Source organism: Pleurodeles waltl, chromosome 2_2 (assembly GCF_031143425.1).
Source record: "Pleurodeles waltl isolate 20211129_DDA chromosome 2_2, aPleWal1.hap1.20221129, whole genome shotgun sequence".
In the NCBI taxonomy this organism is placed as follows: domain Eukaryota; kingdom Metazoa; phylum Chordata; class Amphibia; order Caudata; family Salamandridae; genus Pleurodeles; species Pleurodeles waltl.
This window is the reverse complement of record NC_090439.1, coordinates 169,216,590-169,238,843: the sequence shown is the minus strand read 5'-3', so window position 1 is coordinate 169,238,843 and position 22,254 is coordinate 169,216,590.

Below are 22,254 nucleotides of genomic sequence, written 5' to 3'. Positions count from 1 at the left end.
TAACATGTTTAAAATATAAACAAATATCAAACAGTGTGGTGGGAATCATCATAGACGTTTCCCCTTTACGCATTAGTAACCAACCCAACTAAGGGGTTAGTATCTAGTCAGTGGATTGAGATGGTAAATGCAGCCACAAACCATTGATACTACTGTTTCCCAATTACAAACAAGGAAAGGAGGCACCTTTCACACCACCACCCATTTCTGATTTTGAAAGGGTAACAAAAGCTCTTTTAAATTTTGGAACGGCCTTTGCAACTTGTGAAAGGACCTTTGTATATTGGATACGCTCTTTTGTTGTTGTTAACCTCTGTGTTTTTGCAAATCGGAGGAATTCCTACTGCATACCTTTTATATATGTCTCCCTTAATTCTTCATCTCAAGCATGCATAGTATATGCAAAGCAATCTTTAATTGTTCTGGACCAGGTCCGGCTTTAGAGCAGTGCAGCTGGTGTGGCCGCTCTGGGTGCTGACCTGGGGAGGGCAGCACTGACCTTGTAGGTGGACACTTTGTTTAGAAATAGCTAATGATTAGAAAACACCTGGTGGACAGTTCCTTGTGCTTCCAGCTTTTAGGTAGCAATAAAAATATCTAGACAATTCTTGCGAATAATGTTGCTGCTAGTGGGAGTTCTGACCAATGGCAGTTTTGTTTCGTAGTAGTGCAGAGGGTTATTATGCCTGTTGGGAAGAGCATCTACTGTGCAGGTCACGGACCTGTATTTTATGAGGATAACTGAGTGAATTACTGCTTTTGTCACAGAGATACTTTTGTTAGCAGTTCTTAAGATACGACCCTAAAACAGTGACTGTTACAAACTGTCATAATTTTTTGTTTCCCAGTCTTTTATTATCTATTCCTAATGCTGATAAAAAAGGGTTTGCCTGGGTAGATTTGCATCCTTATTTGTAAAGCCAACCTTTTTCAGTGTTTTAAAACAAATGAAATGTGTGTGTGAAAGAAGCAACTGAGAAATGAGGGCTCTGAGTCTGAGGTCATGTGGGGCGGAGCGACAAAAATGACTGTTGCATCTGATGCCACCAGCACAAAATCCGACTCTATTCTGGACTGAAGCAGGCATAAAGTTATTGCTTTTGCTTAGTCTGCTCGAAGTTTTGGAACAATAAAGAAAACGTGACTTTGTAGCACGTTTTAGTAACTAAAACTAAGATGAGTTCGTAGTTGCTATGAGAATCAGCTTTATTTTCATTATCCATGTTTGTGTTTGCTACTAACCAAACAGCTATTTTTTTTTACTTTTTCTGTTTCTAATACCATTCTTTTCCAGCACCCTTACCTTGTTGATAATATTTGATTCATAATACACTATCAGTTTAATGATTTTTAATAATTAAATTAACTCCATATAGAGAACCAACATAAAGCACACATAGGAAAATAGAACAAATACATGTATATCGTATGCTATTTATTCCCTTTCTTCGCTATTGTTCACACAAGAGAAGGTATCAACCTCTTGGGAACTGCTTCGGTAAATAAGAACCTTTTAACTTTACTGCTCCGAAAAGATATTACCAAATTTCTATGAGAGAAATGCACAGGCTTATTTTTTTGTTCTGTAATTATGTCTCTGGTGAGTTTTACTCTACTGTGAAATGTAACGCAATACAATGATAATAACTGGAGTTATTCACAAACCTACTCTAAGGGTTTGTTAGACATTACTCTTACTTCTTGAAGGGCATTCTCAGAAATCATAGACTGCCAAACTTAACCTGACCACCTCTCCCCCCTCCCACTTCGGATAATTTGCAGGAATGAATGTGGCAGAAATGTACATACGTATTTCGAACCCGTTTTTCAATCAAAACATATCTTTTTTGGTGGTGTTTGGTTGTTTCTCACAACCAGTATTTTTAGGGGTGCCTAGCCCTTTTTTATTGAAACTGAGGGCCTCATTACAAGTTGTCCAGCAGTGGGTACTGTTATGCAGCTAAGTGTTTCTGAACTACAAACACCTAAAACTCCAAATCATGAATCACCAAACATGGTTTCACGGATGCAGATCTGCAACCTGTGAAACAGGGGCAGCGGAGCTGTCCATCTCCAGTCTGGCCCCCTTGTGCATCAATTGGGCCGGGGGTGATGATGTTCCTCTCACGATTGCTCAGCCCTGGTGTGCCTTTGCATCCCCTAGATGCCTGCCCTCAGATCCACAGCACTTTGCCGCTCAAAGCAGATGGGAAATTTTAGCAGAGACGGGCCTATTGATACGCCCAGAAGTGGGAAGGACATGTAGAAAAGGACTCTAAATTTAATTTTCGTGTTATTCCGCATTCCAGAAATAAAATGCTCACTTGTTCTCACCAAATAATGCACAACTCCTGAAGTGTAGATTAACAAATTTTGAGTGGAAAATAATTTGCAGAGTAGAGAGGTAGAACAACATGACGGCTCCTTGCTACGATTCCCAACGACCACCCTATCCCTTCTCCATCCGTGTTCCCACCTGTGCAACTAAACATGGAACTTTGGAAAATCTGCACTCACTTAAATAATATAAAGAGCATAATGTGGGAATAAATGCCACTTCAATGAGTTAATGTGAATGTTGTGCTAGACTGGAAAGGTGTGAGTTTGTAGTGTGGACAATAAAGTAAGTGTTTTTGAGTTGAGCCTGGTCACCAGAGTTGGGCTTTTATTGTGACGTATGTATTTGTTCATTAGCGTGTAGTGGAACAAAAATGAGTGAGACATAGGATGCGTGAGCTCATAACACATTTTAAAATCTGGTTGGAATAGAGTTAAGAAATAAAGTAGCATAGGACACTAATCCGGTAGCTTTCTCCCTGCGTAGGTGCCCTGAGAGAGTCTTGCACTCGTGCATGAGAATGCACTTGCTGCCCTCTGCATGGGGTCAAAATCACTCCATGGTCATCTAATAGGGCAATCAAAATACCACTCCAATTAAACACACCTTCTTCCTACACATAGAATTTTTGTGTTCACCTAGAGGGCTAGCTGTTCAGTTCATGGGCACATGAGTAAGCGGAAGGGGAATTCATACTGACATGTTGAAAGCCTGACTGCTCAACAGTCTTATTTTGAGGCTTCAAATTACTGCCTCGCACTTCAGTTCCAGAAGTGCCTTTTTTCACAAATTCCCTTGAAAGGTGTCACTTAGCCAAAAAAAATGCCTCTGTCACTCGATGTCCTCAAATCCAATTTATTTTGGCAAAACAAACACCCAACGCGTTTCAGGAGTCAAAGGTCCCTTGATCACAAGCAATTTAATATATGCTTTCATTTCTCTAAATACCCTCCACCAACTCAATAAACGTAGAAAACGGTCCCCATTTCTTATTGAAAATACAGCGGCCATTTTTAAACATGTTTTTCTTGCAGTTGAGTATATATTTTTATACTTCACATATCTTATTCCCAAAACAACTTATATCTCCTGTAATCTTCCATTTACATACAATATATAATTATCAATCATTTTAATTATATAAAAAACTGTCAACGTGTTCACAAAAAACTGCTACTAATCATAATGGTATACTGTACACATTATTATTACTATAATTATTTCACCTCACAATTACTATCAAATTTAACCACTTAATTCAACACAAATCATTTCAGTATTACCATCTATTTTTATCAACTTATAAATACTGGAAGACTGGCCCCAGTGGGCAATTGCAATTCAAACATCATCATGACAGGCATAATTTCTCCATTCCAACAGGAAATCCTATGATTGCTTTTTTACCTATTCAATTTCAAATTCCGAAATAACCTCACTCATATCCTACAGAAAACAAAGAGAATACAAATATCACCAAATATTGTTTATGAGATATAGTAGCTCCTCTACATTTTCAATGACCGCTCATATTTTTCTTCTTATTTCTCTTTCTAAAAAAAACAGAATAAACAGCTCATATTAAAATCAAATTGTGAAAAAAAGCTCTCCTTTAAAATTCATTCTACATATCACTTTTAGTACATTGTGCATAATCATTTGACAATATTAATTCATTTACTCTTCAATACATCAGATGTATGGCTAATTCTTATCCTTATTTAATCCTTCCAGTTCCCTAGTGTTACATTCAATGATTAACTTTGACTCTAACTTTCTTAGCTCTGGGTTTCTATTTCCTCCTCGTGTATTCAGCATAATTCTGTCCAGTACCACAAATTTTAATTCATTTGCATTCTTACCATGGTGTTCTTTAAAATGTCTAGCCACCGGGTATGTCTTATCCTCATTCTTGATCGCTGTCATATGTTCTAATACTCTTTTTATTGCCATATGTATAGTGCTCCCTATATAAAATTTATAACAGGGGCATTTCAAGGCATATACACAATAATCCGAGTGACACGTTACATGTTTCTTAATTTTAAATGATTTAACATTCCTTATGAATTTTACCTCTTTACAATTATCACTATATTTGCATACTTTGCATTAACCACAAATAAAAAAAACCTGAATAGGATATTTCTTTTCAATTGCTGGTACCAGATATTGACTTAAAGTATCCTTTAAAGACCTACTTCTTCTAAAAGTAAATGTAGGATAATCTTTAATCATCTTTGCTAGATTCTCATCTGTTTTCAAAACAGGCCAATATTTATTGAACATCTTTCTTACTTCAACTGTTTTATTATGATATGTTATAATAAATCTCATTTGTCCTTTCTCATCCTTATCAGTCTTAAATTTTGGTACCAGTAGATTCTCTCTTTTAATTTAAATTTCTGCAGTGCCTTTTTTATACTAATCTCTGAGTATCCTCTTTCTTTGAATCTTTTAATCATAGCACATGCCTCTTTATCAAAAGTGGTATCCAAACTTCAGTTCCTCCTAGCCCTAAGTAATTCCCCATAAGGAATACTCTGGATCAGATTCTTAGGATGGCTACTGGTCACATGAAGTAGGTTGTTCCCAGCCGTATCTTTTCTAAATAACTCACATTCCAACTTATTGTTAATCACACTTACTTTCACATCCAAAAATATCAGCTCCACATTATGTATTTCACTACTAAATTTCAAATTTAGAGAATTATTATTCAATGTTGTTACAAATTTCATGCCAGATTCCTTACTCCCTTTCCAGATACAGGAAATATCATCTATAAATCTCACCCAGAGAACTGGCAGGTCTTCAAAGTCAGTGATGTCCCTGATCACCCGTTCCTCCCACTAACCCAGGTATAAACCTGCATAGCTGGGAGCAAAGCAAGTGCCCATCGCAGTCCCCTGGCATTGTCGATATACTGTATTTTAAAAAATGAAGAAATTGTTTGTTAGGCACATGTAAACCATCTCCAATAGCATGTTGGTACGTAAAAGATATGACAAAGACCTTGCTCTAAAAAAATATCTTAATGCCTTAACGCTTTGTGACATCTAAACTCATTAGAAGGTAATCCTCTTCCCAAACAATTACCTCAATTGTTCTTAAAAAATCTCTAGTATCTTTAATATATGAAGGTAGTGTCTCTACAAAAGGGCGTAGAAAAAAATCTACATATTTTGAAATATTTTCAAAGAGGCTCCTATTGATGATACTATAGGCCTGCCTGGAGGATCCTCCACACTTTTATGCACTTTAGGTAGGTAGTAAATTGCCGCTATCTTTTTTTTTTTTTAATGCATACATTAAGATTTCTGTCAGGTTGCCGCCAGCCAGTCAGGGAGCACACAATGAGCAGGCAGTCAGCGTGTCGTATGAGAGAAATGCCTGCACAATTGATGAAGCGGGCCACGAAGAGCTCCACAATCGGTAAACCAACAAGATGCTTATGCGTGTCGAGGCCCCGTGATCTAAGGCCATATTCCTTGAATGCAAGCAGTTCCTTTCCGGCTCTGCACCATGCAATCCGGTCTGCAGGAAATGTTTGATTCCATGCTCACACCACCGCTAGCAGGTGGGATCCAACAGATGATGTGGACACTGCTATGACAGGCTAGACTTGTGGTTAAGAACACCAAAGGTGCACATGTGTGCAAACAGGCCTGCTATGACAGGCTCAGCATCTAGGTGAAACACCATTAGGGCCGCACGCACACACTGGCCAGCACCACTTCCTTACATAGGTAGGAGAGGCACACACACTTTCAGACTACACTTACAGTGGGTAAGTGCCCAGGACCATAAGACCTCTCGATAGAGAATCAGCAAAACCTATGGGAAGAGCCTATCCTAGAGGTAGGGAAAACACATGTGGGGGCTCTTCACTACCAGGGCATGAGGCACCCATGTGTACCTGTTCAGCCTTTCATCTACCACCAGCTCCACCTTTTAGGGGGTAATCTAGGAGTAGCAAAGGGCCAACGCAGGCTTGGCAACAGAGTTAGAAGTGCCAAACTGAGTACAAGCGCAAGGGTACCTCCCCAGGCCTGCATTGTCAGGACGGATACATACTTGGCAGGCTATTCTTGTGGGTGGCACACTCAGTGCAATGTCCCACTAGTAGCAAGGGCTGTACACGCCACAGATATGTGACATTCCTTTTCACAAGGCTCTCCTGGATATGGTGCCTGAATCAATCACATAAGTGCTCCATCCTGGTATGTGTAGAAAGGACATGCACACTTTTACACTGCAGTACAGCGGGACAGTGCCCAGAGTCCTAAGGCAATGAAATGAGATTCAGCAAAAAATGGTAGGAAAAAGCAAAAAGTTTCAGGTAAAATCCCTAAGAAGGGCCATGTCCAATATACAGGCTCTGCAATGCTATGCCTAAGACATGGTTTAAGGGCTACTTGAGTGAGCGCCACGAGCAATGCTGCAGTCCCACTAGTAGCACTTAATTTACAGGCCATGGACACTGGTAGTGCACTTTACTAAGGATGTATAAGTAAATTATGCCAATTGTGGATGTACCAATCAAACCATGTTTAGGGGAAAGAGCTCAGTAGTTTTAGTACTGGTCTCTATCTTGGCCTGGTCTCTATCTTGCCGGAAGGAGCTGCATCTTACCCCTGCTCACCAGGTGTCCCAAGTATGCAAGAGACCCCTACCCTAGCTGACAGTTACTGGGCTTGATAGTCAGGCCTGGATGTTATGGGGCCTGGAGTACTTACTGCAGGTGAAACAGGTGGTCCTTCCTGTTGTTATTGGGGACAGCTATGTTATCCAAATAAGCAGCACCGAAGGGTTCAATACCAGCCAAGACTTGATTCACCTGCCGCTGGAAGGTGCCCAGGGCTTTCTTGAGTCCAAAGGACATCACTTCAAATTGGTAGGGGGCCTCTGGAGTGGAGAAGGCTGACCTCTCCTTGGCTCCTTTTGTTAGGGCAATCAGCCAGTATCCTGAAGTAAGGTCAAAAGTACTCAGGAACTGCGCAGTTCCTAACCTATCGATCAGCTCATCAACCCAAGGGATGGGATGAGCATCAGTCTTGGTGACTGAATGGGGCCCTGTATAATCTACACAGAACCTGAGTTCTGGTGTAGTACCCATTGGGGCAGCTTTTAGCACCAGCACCTCAGGTCTGAACCGCCAGGAAAAGGCTGGCGGTACGGGGAGTCACGGGGCCCCTGGGGGCCCCTGCACGGCCCATGCCCTGACTCTGCAGACAGTGAAAAGCGCGACGGGTGCAACTGCACCCGTTGCACGGCCGCAACACCGCCGGCTCCATTTGGAGCCGGCTTCCATGTTGCAGCCCACATCCCCACCGGCCCAGCGGGGATGTCATAATGGGTACTGCGGGAGTGCTGCCGCATTGGCGGCGCACGGCGGTTACAACTTGGTGGGCGGTGGTTGCCGCCCGCCAATGTTGTAATGAGGCCCTATATTTTTATCTTTAAAATGACACAAAAATTAATAAAACAGGATAAGGGGAACTGGAGATACGAATTTTTAAAGAATTATTGTTTTTTAGCGCCTAAAAACAAAAAAGCGCCAATCGGGTCATCTGGTTGCACCTCGACCGGGGCAAAGTCAAAGTTTAAGGCCGACGGTGATGGAGCCCTGCTCAGCTACAGCTCGCGGGAGGCCTTGGTCAAACGTTTACCTTCGGACTTAGGGGGTCATTCTGACCCCGGCGGTCTAAGACCGCCGGGGCCAGGGTCGGCGGGAGCACCGCCGACAGGCCGGCGGTGCCCCGCAGGGCATTCTGACCGTGGCGGTTCGGCCGCGGTCAGAAGAGGCAAACCGGCGGTCTCCCGCCGGTTTACCGCTGCCCTTAGAATCCCCCATGGCGGCGCAGCTTGCTGCGCCGCCATGGGGGATTCTGACACCCCCTACCGCCATCCTGTTCCTGGCGGTTCACCCCCGCCAGGAACAGGATGGCGGTAGGGGGTGCCGCGGGGCCCCTGGGGGCCCCTGCCGTGCCCATGCCAATGGCATGGGCACGGCAGGGGCCCCCGTAAGAGGGCCCCGCAAAGTATTTCAGTGTCTGCTAAGCAGACACTGAAATACGCGACGGGTGCAACTGCACCCGTCGCACCCCTGCAACTCCGCCGTCTCAATTCTGAGCCGGCGTCCTCGTTGCAGGGGCATTTCCTCTGGGCCGGCGGACGCTCTTTTGGAGAGCGCCCGCCAGCCCAGAGGAAATGTCTAAATGGCCGCCGCGGTCTTTTGACCGCGGTGCGGTCATTCAGCGGCAGTACCTTGGCGGACGGCCTCCGCCGTCCGCCAGGGTCATAATCAGGCCCTTAGTCTCTTTTCTGAAGATTTTCTTCAGCGGGACGAACCTGCCAGTCCAATCCGACCTCCTGGAACTCTTCTCCGGATACGCATCGCAGGAATCCTCAGTGGAGATTCTTACCTTCGGACTTAGTCGTTTTTTCAAGGTCAAAATCCTTTGACCTGCGTAAACCTGGATCTTGATCCGACGTCCTTGGAGCCCTCCTCGGATATGCTGGCTGGGAGGTCCCGGTCAACTTTTTACATTCGGACTTAGGGCCTGATTACAACTTTGGAGGAGGTGTTAATCCGTCCCAAATGTGACGGATATACCACCAGCCGTATTACGAGTTCCATAGGATATAATGGACTCATAATACGGCTGGTGGTATATCTGTCACTTTACCGTCACTTTTGGGACGGATTAACACCTCCTCCAAAGTTGTAATCAGGCCCTTAGTCTCTTTTTTGGAGATTTTCTTCACTGGGACGAACCAGCAAAGGCCGGGTCGCAGTTGAGGCAAGCCGGCTAGAGTTGCTGTGGCGGGTCAGTTCCTCTATGGAGCTTTTTTTCGAAAGTACTCAAAACTTCTCTAAACTTCTGGGGCTTCTCCCAGATGTTCTTTTAAGGTTCGTTTGGGGTCCACAGCTCACCCCAAGGGTCCAGAAGCTCTGAGATGATCCTTGGGGGTGCGGACTACAACTCCAACAATGCACCTTGCTCAAACTCCTTTTTTGCCACTGGACTGTGGTCAGCTGCTTGATTTCTTCAGGAGTTGGTGCAGGGGACTCTGGTTAGCAATTTTTCACCTGTAGCAAACAGGGAGTCCCTCCTTGAACCAGTTGAAGCCAGGCAAAGTCCTTCTTGTGGTGAAGCCCAGGTGAGCAGCTGGTGCAGTCCTTCTGAGTGCAGGTTCCAGGTGCAGGCCAGGGGTCCAGCAGGGCAGTCCTTCTTCTTCAGTAGTTCTTCCTGGTGGGGATGTGGTAGGGAACTGAGGTGTGGGTGCAGGTCTTCCAGTTTTATCCTTGCTCCTGGGTGAAAAGTAGGGGGGTGCTGGTTCTCCAATCAGGTGCAGGGTCCTTCCTCCTGTGATGACCACTTCCTGGGAAGTGTGGCAAAAATCAATCCCAGGAGGCAATATTCTTCAAAAATCCATCATGGCTGAATCTGATTTTTGGAGGTTACATCTGGCTGAGCCCACCCACTGGTGTGGCTAAAAATCATAAACACACCCTTCTCCCGCCCTCTCCTAATCTAATCAAGGGGGCACCTAGTTGTCTGGGGTTGCAGGATGTGGGAGTGTTGCTGGGGTGCTCCAAATGTCCTTCTCTGCCTTTGAAGACCAGTTTGGCAGCCCTCCCCCTTCCTGCCTCACCATCTGCTGAGGGGAAATTCCCTCCCACAGGCACATCTCTTTGTGTGAAGCCAGGCCACTTCACACCTCATCAAGGCAGCCTGGCTAGGCTGCCAGAGGCTGGCCAATCAGAGCACCTCAGCAAAAACAATGCATGGCTGAAATTGGCAACTTTGCAGGTAAAGTTTAAAACTCTTTACCTGAACAAGTTATATTAAATCCCACAACTGGAAGTTGTGGGATTTATTAGAACAATTAATTTGATACCAAACTCTTGGTATCCATTACTTAAGGGGACTTTTAAAATTAAAATAAAGTCTCCCCATTCTAGCCTATGAAGGCAATTAATTACAATGAGGGAAAAACGAATTTGGCTGTTTATGCCTCACCAGGGCTTATAAAATTACTTTTATGAGTCCACTGCTTATTGTTACATGCCACCCGGCCTAGGGGCACATAGGGCACACCATAGGGGTGACTTATATGTATAAATAAGGTAGTTTAAGACTTTGGAACTACTTTTAATTCCAAAGTCGAATTTGCATATAACTTTAATTTAAAAGCAGCCAGCAAGGCAGGCCTACTTTTAAAATGACACTGGGAACCTCAGCAGTGCACCTATGGGTGCACTACCTATGCTGTGGTCCCTAAACCTACATGCCCTACCATATACTAGGGACTTATAGGTAGGTTGACTTAGCCAATTATAATTAGCCTAATTTGCATATTGATTTTACACAGAGCACAGGCCCTGGTACTGGTTAGCAGTACCCAGGGCACCATTAGAGTCAGGAAAACACCAGCAAAAAGTGGAAAATGGGGGCAAAAAGTTAGGGGGCCTCTGCAATCAGCCCTGTTTTCTCACAGCTTTCAAATCTTTGTGCATAGCTCATAACACTCTCTTCTCTAGGGGCCCACGCACTCTAACTGAGCGTATTTCATGGTATGTTCTTCTTGTTAAACTCAGGTCTGCCTCTGCTAAGAAACTTTCCATCCAAATAATAAGGAGGGCTTCCTAGGGAGGTCGGAGTTTCTCTTATACAATCGGCAGGCTCTAGAATCAGATGCCTTTTCATCTTAGGAGCCCAACCTTCAAATGTTCAGGCAAATGCAGAAAATCTGGCTTTTTATCTTACCACTTTAAACTTGTAGACACCTTTCCATCTTCTTTTAGCGGGTTGTTTCAGTCTCTCTGGTGGTAGCGCCTAGAGGCCTTTCGCCAGTTGTGAGCCTTATAAGTACCAAACATCAAATCAAATCATATCGGTGCGTGTAGTTTTAAACTGCCAGTTTGAGTGGGTGCACTTGCCAGGCCCACCTTCCCTTTTACTACATGTGCGTCACCCCTAAGGTAGGCCCAAGGCAGCCCTATGGGCAGGGTGCAGTGTATTTAAAAGGGAGGACATATACTAGTGTGTTTTATATGTAATGATAGTGAAATACTGCCAAATTCGTTTTCCACTACTGCAAGGTCTATCTCTCCCATAGGATAACATAGGGATAGCATTAAAATATCCTCCAAGGAGCTAATAGAGGTATGGAGTTTGGTGTCTCTAAACTCACAATTTAAAAATACTTTTCGTGAAGTTGTTTTCTAAATTGTAAGTTGAAAATGCCACATTTAGAGAGTGGGAATTTTCTTGCTTCACCATTCTGTGCCCCTGTCTGGCTTCTGAATACAATACATGCTGAATACATATACATATGTCAGACTGACAGTTGGGCTGTCTCAGGGACATCAAAGACTGCTTCTGCCAGCACCTGGGCTTTCTTGCTGTGAGTCCTGACTTGCCAAGTGGTGCAAAATCCAGTTCCTGGGCCCTTGGAAGTGAATTCTGGTGAAAAACAAGAAGAACCACGCAATTTGACTCAAGACGACTCCGGAACTGGTGTCGCTGCCTGACTCTGCACCGCTACTTCCACCAAAGCATTGGTCCTCACTTGAGTATGATGACCATGACTGACCCAACAGGCCCAGCCACACAGCAGCGCCTCTGAAGTCACATGACATAGTTAGTCCTAAGTGCTGTGTCACCGACATCCGTGACACCCGACTCCAATGCGGCACCTGTGGCTCCGTGGTATGACCTCAACCCAGAGAGGTCTCCCCATCGGGCCTTGACCCGCCAGATTCATCAACCCTGCCTGATCGCAAGAAATTAACACCTCGCCATCTACCCGCATCACCTCCCCTGCAACCATAAGGAACTGATGCTTCCCTTCCCCTGCCTCACAGTAAAAAACTGACTCCACATTGGCTCCAGCGATGCCACACCTCCCCAATTCTGTGCAATGTCTTTGTATCATTGTTTTCAAAGGTACTGCACCTGGGGGTCCATGTGACTCCGTGACCGGCACCGCACTCCCTCGCAAGTGACATCAGACTGTTGGGAATGATTCTGTGAACAACATCGTGATAGCCCCAAATGGAGCCTTTGTTTTTCTAAGCACTTTATTAGGATTTAGGGCCAGATGTATCAAACTTTTTTGCATTCGCAAATGGTGTGAATCGCAAAATTCGGCTGTTTGCGAATGTAAAAATGCCTTTCACGATGTATGAAAGGCATTCCCAGTGCAAATATAAGGAATAGCTAAAATAGCGATTCCTTGCAACTGCGATATGAATTTGCGTGTCGTAATCTACATATTGCAAATAACAAAATGATTTAGCAAATCACTATCTGCGTAACGCAAATTGCGACCTAGATTTGCGAATCACAGATGGCGATCCACAAATTCATTTCGTTATTTGTGATACGCAGATAGCGAAACGCAAATTCCTTCTCGCACTGCTATGCATCAAAAATCGCTAATATTCGTAGAATGGCCTTTTGCACATGCAATTTACCACACATTGAAATGAGGTGGTAACCAGGTGCAACGTATATAAAGAGGCCCTGAATGAGACAGCCTCTTTTCCACAATGGCCGGACTCTACGTGATGGCGAGGAGGAGGAGGATCCTGCAGGATTGATTAGAGGGAGGAGGAGACAGGAGCGCAGATATCCAGGTAGCACACATGACTCCTACATCATTAGAAGAAGAAGCTTTATTCGGTATGAGAAAATTCATCCATTACAACACATAATCACCAAAACATTGTAAAAATACCAATAAAAACCATGTATAATAAAAGCACCCATCATAAAAACAAGTACATATAATTATATATATATATATATAAGAATAAAAAACAGGAGAAGATAAAAACCTCATTCATAAAAACTGGAAAATAAATAAGTAAAATCATTCTAAAAATTCAACATTTTTGCGCCAAGTAGTAGCTCCCTTCAGGAATGATCCCAAGCCCTTCCATACCAGTACATCTGAGGCCATTTGCAGCCACATGAAAGCAGGACGGTAGTGTACAAAACCCTTGGGCCTAAGGAGCGGTAGTAGAAATTGGGTTCTAAATGGTGCATAAAAGACACAGAACAGTGTAAAATGGATCAAGGTCTGATGGGACACCCCATCACAGGGGCAATTCTCCCCATATTGACCTAGGGGGAAGCACAAATTACTTCTAATGATCCCCAAGCGGAATGGAGTTATGAGTGACCTTTCCCTCACATCCTTGATTTCTGAGAGATATCGCTCCGGACCCACCCACATCTTTAGCATAGTAAATTCCCTGATCGATTTTTTCCTTAGAGCCTCCCCCTCCCTCTTGGTCTCCTGTATTCTCTGAAAGTTATCTTTGACCCATTTCTTATCATAGCTAGTCAGGTCCTCGGGCTGATCAAACAATTCAGGCCGCCCCAGGTCATGTGCCATCTTCCTTATGTGCGACAACCAGGGAATATGCTTTACATTGTCGCAGGCCAAACAATCCCTTAGGATATCCCTATTAAGAGAGGCATGTTCGGTACTCCAAACTGAAATCCATAACAAAAGGGGAGCCAGCTGGGTAGTGTCCTGTACATACTCAAGGTCCAGTTCCAGCTGAAGGCAAAATCCAGGAATATTTTGTCCAACACCCAGAAGCCTTCTACAGAAACGATTTTCTTCCACCATAAGGGTTCGGGTATCGGGTATCCCTAAACCCCCAAAGTGCTGAACCATACAGAAGGACAGGTAGGCATTTCCGCCTATAGATTTCAAGCAGAGGTTTGATAGGTTTACTACCTACCCTAGCCGCAAAGTCAAAGGATGCACCAACTGTTGCATGAAAAAGCACAATCCTTCTAGCAATACAGGGTTTCCAAGATCCTTTCTCATCAAAAATGACCCCTAAGTATGGGAACTCATGGACTCTGCTAATAATTTGATCCTCCACCCTTAGCTCCCCCACCCTACTCATAGGTTTACCACAAACCATAAAGTGCGACTTCTTAAAATTGACCTCCAGTCCCAAAGCTGACATAAAGACGACATAAGCTCTAACTAATACACGGAGACCATTCATTGTGCGGGCCATAAGGACCGCGTCATCCGCATACGTCAGCACAGGGATATCAATACCCTTCACCTTCGGGACATCCCTGCAGTGTTCAATCAGAAAATCTGACAGTCCATTTGTGTATAGAAGGAACAAGGTAGGGGCCAAGACACACCCCTGGCGCACACCCCTTGAAAGCTTGAAAGCCTCCGAGCATTCCCCATTTGGGCCCACCCTCACGTTTGCAACTGTCCCTGTATGGAGATATCGGAGAAGCTCTACAATATTAGGGTCCAACCCTGACTGAATTAGCCTCTCCCATAATAAAGACCGGTTCACTTTATCAAAAGCACAGCTAAGGTCCATAAAAGCAAGATAAAGGGCCTACATCATTAGCCACAGTGAAATTTACACAAAACTTCTAGCTGGGGAGTTTGGTGAAGGATATCTACTGTGTAATGTAATAGTTGCCAATGTTGCATTGATGTAAATGTGACGTAAGATATAACAAGTACTCATTTTACTCTCATTTCATTCGAGGAGACAGTGCCTACGCGGTGCAGTCCTTTATACTGATGCCCTACCTGAGTCCTGCAACGCCAGCCGAGAGGAGGTACAATGGTGCTCACAGGACAACCAGCAATGTTGTGGAGAAGACCTTCGGACTGTTGAAGAGCCGCTTCAGGTGCATCCACAACAGTGGTGGTGCACTACAATACAGCTGTGAAACCACCAGCAAAATTGTGGCTACAAGTGCTATGTTGCACACCATTGCAACAACAAGGGGCACACCTGTGGAAAGCACTGAGACTGACTCATATGACGATGGTGATCCCTTACCACCCCTTCACCCAGTAGACAGGAGCAGTGCAGCAAAGGGCAGACAAAGACCTGCTGACATCACACGCAACCATTTCTGATGTAACCAATGACTATTTTATGGATTGCTGTAGGTAGCATCTTTATTACCGTGACTTCAACACATGTGTGAATAAGACACAGCTATGCACTATAGACAAACAGGTGCGAGTAATATTGTCACACTATTAGCATCATAGTATAACTGGATTGCTACATGTTAAGCTAGTCCCCTGTACCCCTCAACATTACTTCCTATGTCCACACACTCCACTTGAGTGCTCAGTGGCCTCGCAGGCACCTCTTGTAGCGGGTTCAAAGACAGTACAGTGTCTGGTACTGCGACGCCTAGGATCCATCACAAGGGCTGTGAGACTGCTGAGGCTAGAGAGCTCCTCACTATCCCCACCACCCAGTTCGCTGTTTGTAGCACTCCGTGCTGTCTGCATTGCATCCAGAACATTGGTGATTTGCACCAATCCCTGTGCAATGTTCCGACTGCAGTGTGCCATCTCCACCTGTATGCCCAAGGCACGTCGTGATATCAAGGGAGTTGAGCTAGCTAGCCGATTGACCGATGTGCAGAAGCCATCCAACCTGCCCATAAATTGTTGATGGTGCCTGTGGTGGCTGACACGCTCCTGCTGAATCTCAGTGCAGAGTTCCCTAATGGCATTTGTCATCTCCATTTTGTTTTCTGCTGCTGTTTGCCTCATGCAGCTTGCACATGTTTTCATTCAGAGACTCCAACTGCTTCTGCATTGATCTCATGTTTTCATTGAGTGCATCCAACTGCTTGTGCAGTACTCCCATATTGTCATTGTGAGACACCAATTGCCTGTGCATTGACCTCATGTGTTTCCATTGCAGGCGCTTGACTTTTAGCATGGAAGCTTCAAGGCCGCCAAAGAGTGATGTGCCCTCTCCTTCATCAGTGAACTGTCTGCCTACATCATGACACCTCCTGAGGGGAGTGGACTGACGCTGGGGCAGCGACTGCTGTCTTACTGTAAATCTAGCCTCTGGGGGTAGTGTGGGTACTTCATCCGACATTTCATCTAAGTCCAGGTTATACACTGAGAGAGGTGACACTCTTGCCCTGTGTTTAGTTGGTGCAATAATGAAGGACTCACTGGTGTTTGAGTCGGACTGTGGCTGTGTTTCACTATCCCACACATTTTCACCTTCTGCTGCGGCAGGGCCCGGGACATCTACAACAACAATGTGCAGCATGTCATTTTTGAGTATTTCACAAAATGTTGCATAATAGTTATAAATGTACACTAACATCGTATCACTATGAGTCGTTTGTGTTGTTTCTTATATGTGGCTGAACACTAACTTGCTATTTATGTGGTATTTGCACTTTAGGGGTGTGGACTACCACTCCCATAAGGCATTGTTGCATTGTATGTAAGATATGGCATGGACTACTTATCACACTGCATCGCACTAATAGCTATTTTCTAGGGGGCATTTGTACATGCACATATGGGGATACACATCATTACTGCCCTTACCTTTGCTGATGCTGGGTGTCCCTGAGGTGTCAATGTCAGTGGCACCACTGACAGCTTCAGGAAGCAGTGTGGACTCCACCATGTCTTCCATTGGTGTGGACCTTGTCTGTGCGGGTGGTCCTCCTCTGGTGCTCCTTGCCTCCTTTAGCCTGCTCGCTACCCTCTCTTTGGATCGGGAACGCAAGTCGTACCATCGCTTGCGTATCTCCTCAACAGAGTGCTGCACAACACCCACTGCCCATATTTTGGTCTGGATGTCTGACCACAGTTTCCTCTTCTCACTTTCAGGTACCTGGAGTGAGTTCTTCCAGATACGTTTGTTTTGTTTCCTGACCACCTCCTTAGTGAGCACCTCCAATTCCTGCTCACTGAATTTGAGCTTGCGCTTCCTGTCTCCTTTCTCCGTCACATTCCCATCATTGGCTATGTTGCTGTTTGGTCCTGGCTGGCTCACAAGGCTGCCTCCTTGGTGCTGGGCTGTGTCTCTCTGCCTGCTCCTGTGGGTGTGGCTCCTGAAAACAGAATGGACTGACTCACTTCCTGGTTGTGATGTCATCAACCTGTTCTGGTTTGCAGTTTTTGCAAGTTGTGATTTTCAAATATCGATTCGCTATTTTTTTTGCGATTCGGTATTTGCAACCCCCAAATTGCGTTTGGGAATTTTAAGAAATCACTATTACCGACTCGCAATTTTGATACATCCCATTTTGCATTTCTTAAATAGTGATTTCTTAAAATTTGCTATTTAAGAATTGCAAACCGGGAGCTTGATACATCTGGCCCTTAATCTTTAAAAAATAGTATCTTTGCTTGTGTATGTTGGATTTTTGTCATTTTGGTGTGGAGTCCTTGTGTGGTCTTTACACTGTGTTACTGTGTGTGTGTGTGTGTTTGTACAAATACTTAACACATTGCCTCTGAAATAAGCCTGAGTGCTCATGCCAAACTACTGAGGAGGTGGGCAGGGGTTGTCTTAGGTGTGTGACTCCCTGACCCAGACTAAAGAGATGGCCCCTACTTAGACTGGCTGCAAACCACTGCCAAATAGAGACCCCATTTCTAACACCTCCCTGGTGAGTCCTCCTTCTACTCGTCATCCAGCAAGTTCAGGCAGGGCACCAAGGGAGGCTAGGCCCACTCTACTGGGCTCCGGGACAACCTCCTCTGGCACCTAATCTATCTCTTCTGTGAGACATTCAGGGGCTGGTTTCCCACACTCCTTACCCCTTCTTCTTTTGGCGGCTGTCAGGCCCATTCTTCTAGGCTTCAAACCTCCTTGACTCCCTTCTTAAGCCACCAAGGACCTGGTGCTTGCACACCAACATTTCTAGATATGACCTGAGCTCCACTTCCTTTCAGGTAGTATTCTCCAGATCATTTCCTAACAAATAATCCACAGGCCTGGCCGGACTCACAGCCACTTTCAGATGCCCTGAGACCCCTCCCACTCAAATGGAACAAAGGCTACTGGACAGTGACCATCACAGTTGTCAGCTATAAAAGCCTTGTTGAATGTATAGAAATGTATCGGGTAAAATCTGTTTTGGGGCCACCAGCTGACTCCTTACTATACTTATACCGTAGTAATACTGCCACCTGTGTCCCTCAGCGCCTCACCATCTTGCTCATTTGTGGTCACCCACTGCTAATACATTGCAGTATTAGAAGACTCAAGGGTTTTTGGGACCATATCCACATCACCCAGGGGCACTAGAGTAATCTTCCTAAGCCCTCTCGAATAGCTGAGATAAACTCCTCCCCAAGCACTACACTCACCACTTCTGGTGTCTTTCCTCCAGTGAGGGGCTGTGCCCCCTTATGGCACTGGGCATTCCCCTTGGAGGGCCCATACCCGAAGCACTCACAGCACTTTGGGTTTTTGTTCTGACTTTTGTCAGGCAAGCTCTTTTTCGGGTGGCCAGATGGGCAACGGGATCTTTTCTTCTGTGAACTGCTTTGGTGGCATTGAGAGAACACCTTTTTTTTCTCATTGCATCCTTCTTCTGGTGGGAACCCTGACCACCCTCTTGGGTGTCCCTCAGATGCCTTCTTGGACACTCTTGTGCTGACCCAGATGTCCACTCCCCAGTCAAGCTTCCTGGAGTCTGTTAGCTTGCTATCAACCAGGTGTTGGTGCTGCTCTGCAAATCAAATAGCTAGTATGTGCTCCTTCAAAATCAAGTTGTACAGCTCAGTATAATCATCAATCATGCTGTCCCACACCAAGCCCTTCAGTACATTGTTAGCATAACACACTGTGGGCATACATCTTCAACAACCAACACATGACTCCTCAGGAACCTTGTAGGCCCATAGAGCCACTTCAAAAGCAGAGAACCATTAGTTCAATGTTATCCCCCACTACATAACTGGGTACTAAATCCTTTGGGATGTAGACCTTCCCTTCCCTAGCGGACACTGTAGGTATGTTGCCACCATTGCTGCTGGACTCCACTTGCATGCTTCAATGGTCAGCTGCCTGAGCTGAACTCATGACCATTCACCTTTCCTCCATGGCCAGCCTCTGTTCCTCTAGAGCTTATTCCTTCTCCAGTTTTTCAATCTTTTGCTTCTTCTCCACTTTTGCAAGCTCCAGCTTAAGCTTTCTCGCCTGTTCTCCAGCTCCTCTGGGGACAGATTAATAGATGACACACTGCTTCCAGCACATGGATGGACTTCCAGTCCTGGGATGATGTTTCCCCCCTCCCCAACAGGTTGCATGTCAAGACCTTTAGGCAGGTCCTGTTTCCATTTCTCTTCCAATTCTGACCTTTCCTCTTCATTGTCTGTGTGAGTCTGGTGGGCCTATGACCAGGCCCCTATAGCCTTCTGGAGCTCTGCTTTCTCTGCACTCCTTGGGAAAACAACCTCCTCTCCTGGCACAATCCCTTGATCTGGGCTACTGGGCAACTCTCTGGGTTGGCCAGCTCAGTCTCCATCTGGTCAGTTGGAGTCACAAACACAACAGGAAAATAATGGGAATAAGGAAAATTTAGAAAAATCTAAAATGTCAATGAGGGAGAATTATCGCAAAGCGGTCTAGCTATGGAGTAGTAGTGTACACCAAGTCACTGCATGATACTTCACAAACACAAATCCTACCATCATCACTGTTAACCTATGTTAGAAATTGGATTTCTGGCTGGCAGAGATATGCACCATGTCCAAACAGGAACCACAATCCTAGTCAAGGTAAGTGATATACACACCATAAATAAACTTGTTCTCAACCTTCTGTAGCTTGGTACAGAGCTGGCAAGTTTAACGTTAGAGCGAATGTGTAAAATACTTGTGTAACACTTCAAATAGTAACAGTGAAAATGCCACAAAAAGACTCCACACCTGGGTAGATAGATAGTTCTTAATTTAATGAACAAAGCAAGACCAGAACAACAAATGTCCAATAAATAGAAGTCAAGATATGAATTTTTAAAGAATACATTCAGTTGTGGTGCTTAAAAGAATAAAGCGCCAACCGGGGTATCTAGTCACACTAGATCAGGTCAAATCTAAAAAGTCAGGAAGGCTACAATGCAGCATGCGTCGGATGGGCCAGCTTTGGGTCCACTGAATCAGTACTTTGGTTCATAGATGCATCCACGTTGAAGCCGAGATACGGGGAGGAGAGGAGGCAATGCATTTTCGTCGAGCCTTTGGATGTAGGCAATGCATTGGTTATGACCCAGGCAAAGTCTGAGATGCATCAGAAACTGAAGTCAGTTCACTGTGCAGTCAGCAATGGGGTGTCCGGTATCCTTGTGATAGCAGTGATGTGCTGTGTCAACGAAGATGCGCTGGTTCTGAATGCTGCAATGGCATCCATGCACAGGTCCAGGCAGTTCCATCACTTTATACCCACTTCCGAAGGCCCAGGACTGGACTGGCTCCACTTAGCAGGGCAAGAGTTGTGCAGACAGATGAGAAGTCTTTGGTGTCCCTGAATTTTAGAACAGAAGGCACATCAACATGCCCCTGGAGTCACTCTGGGTTCAAGTGAGATGGGTCCAGTTGTTCCTCAGCAGGGCAGAGGGCAACAGGGCAATAGGGCAGCACAGCAGAAAAACAGTTTTTCTAGAGCAGCAGTCCAGAGAGACAATCCTTGTAGCAGAACAGCAGTGATTCCTCCTTGCAGAGTTCTTTACAGGCCCTTAGTGTACTGAGTTGGTAGGGGCAGAGGTCTAGTACTTATACCCTGTTGTGTCTTTGAAGAGGGGTGACTACAAATAAGGGCCTTTGAAGTAAACAGAAGTCCTTCCTCCATACTCTGGCTCCAGACTCACTACATGCAGTCCTTTGTCGGGTGACAGGACACAGCCTATTCTGGTGTAAGTGTAAGGCTATGCTCTAGCTCCTCCCTCCCGTCTTGCCCAGGATGGCCCATCGGGATGTTGATAAGCCATCAGTCACTCCTAAGTTCTCTTTGCGTGTGTCTGTCTAAAGGGAATGCATGAGCCCAACTGTCACTCCACCCCAGATGTGTATGGGAGACTGGCTGCATGAACACAAGGCTAAGACAGAAAAATGCCAACTTTCTACAGGTGGCATCTTCATAATTGAACAATTAAACCGCCTTTACTATTAAAGAGAATGTATTATTACAATTCTATTTGTACAAAACATGACATATCTACTCCTTCTCAATTAGAAATTACAGCTTATTAAATGTGATAAGGAATCCCCAATGTTACCCTATGCGAGAGTTAGGCCTCACAGTAGTGAAAAACAAATTTGGGAGTTTTCGCTACCAGGATACGTAAATCTTAAAAGCATATGTCCTGCTTTTTAATTACATAGCACCCTGTACTGTGGGCTACATACAGCCTTCCTTAGGGCTATCCTATATATAATAAAAGAGGTTTTAAATGCCAAGTCAACATAGCAGTGTAAACTGTATACACAGATTCTTCAATGGCAAGCCTGAGACATATTTTAAGGGCTAGTTGAGTGGGTGGCACAAACAGTGCTGGAGTCACACTAGTATCACTTAATTTACAGGCCCTTGAGCACTGGTAGTGCAATTTACTAGGTACATATACGTAAATTAAGTATGCCAATTTTGGCTGTACCAATCAAACCATGTTTATGGGAGAGAGCGCATGAATTTTAGCACTGGTCAGCAGTGGTAAAGTGCTCAAATTCCTAAGTCCAATAAAAATAAATCAGCAAAATATGAGGCAAGAAGGCAACAAGTTTGGGAGACTACCACCTGTGACAGGTTTAACATCTACCTATTCCTAAACCATAAAACCAACTTGCTACCCCTAGACACTACACATCCCTGAACCCTAAAATCCACGACCTACTCCCCGAAAAAGCAACTATGTACCCCAGATAAAACATATCTAACATAAAGAAATTCATTCTGTAACTGGACAAATACTAAAAGCACTAAAAAAGCATAAAACCACATGCCCACATTATAATTTTTTTTTAATATTAAATTTAAATCATAGTTAAAATTAAATAATATTCAGATTTTTTTAAATGATTACCTTAAATTTAATTAATACAATTATACT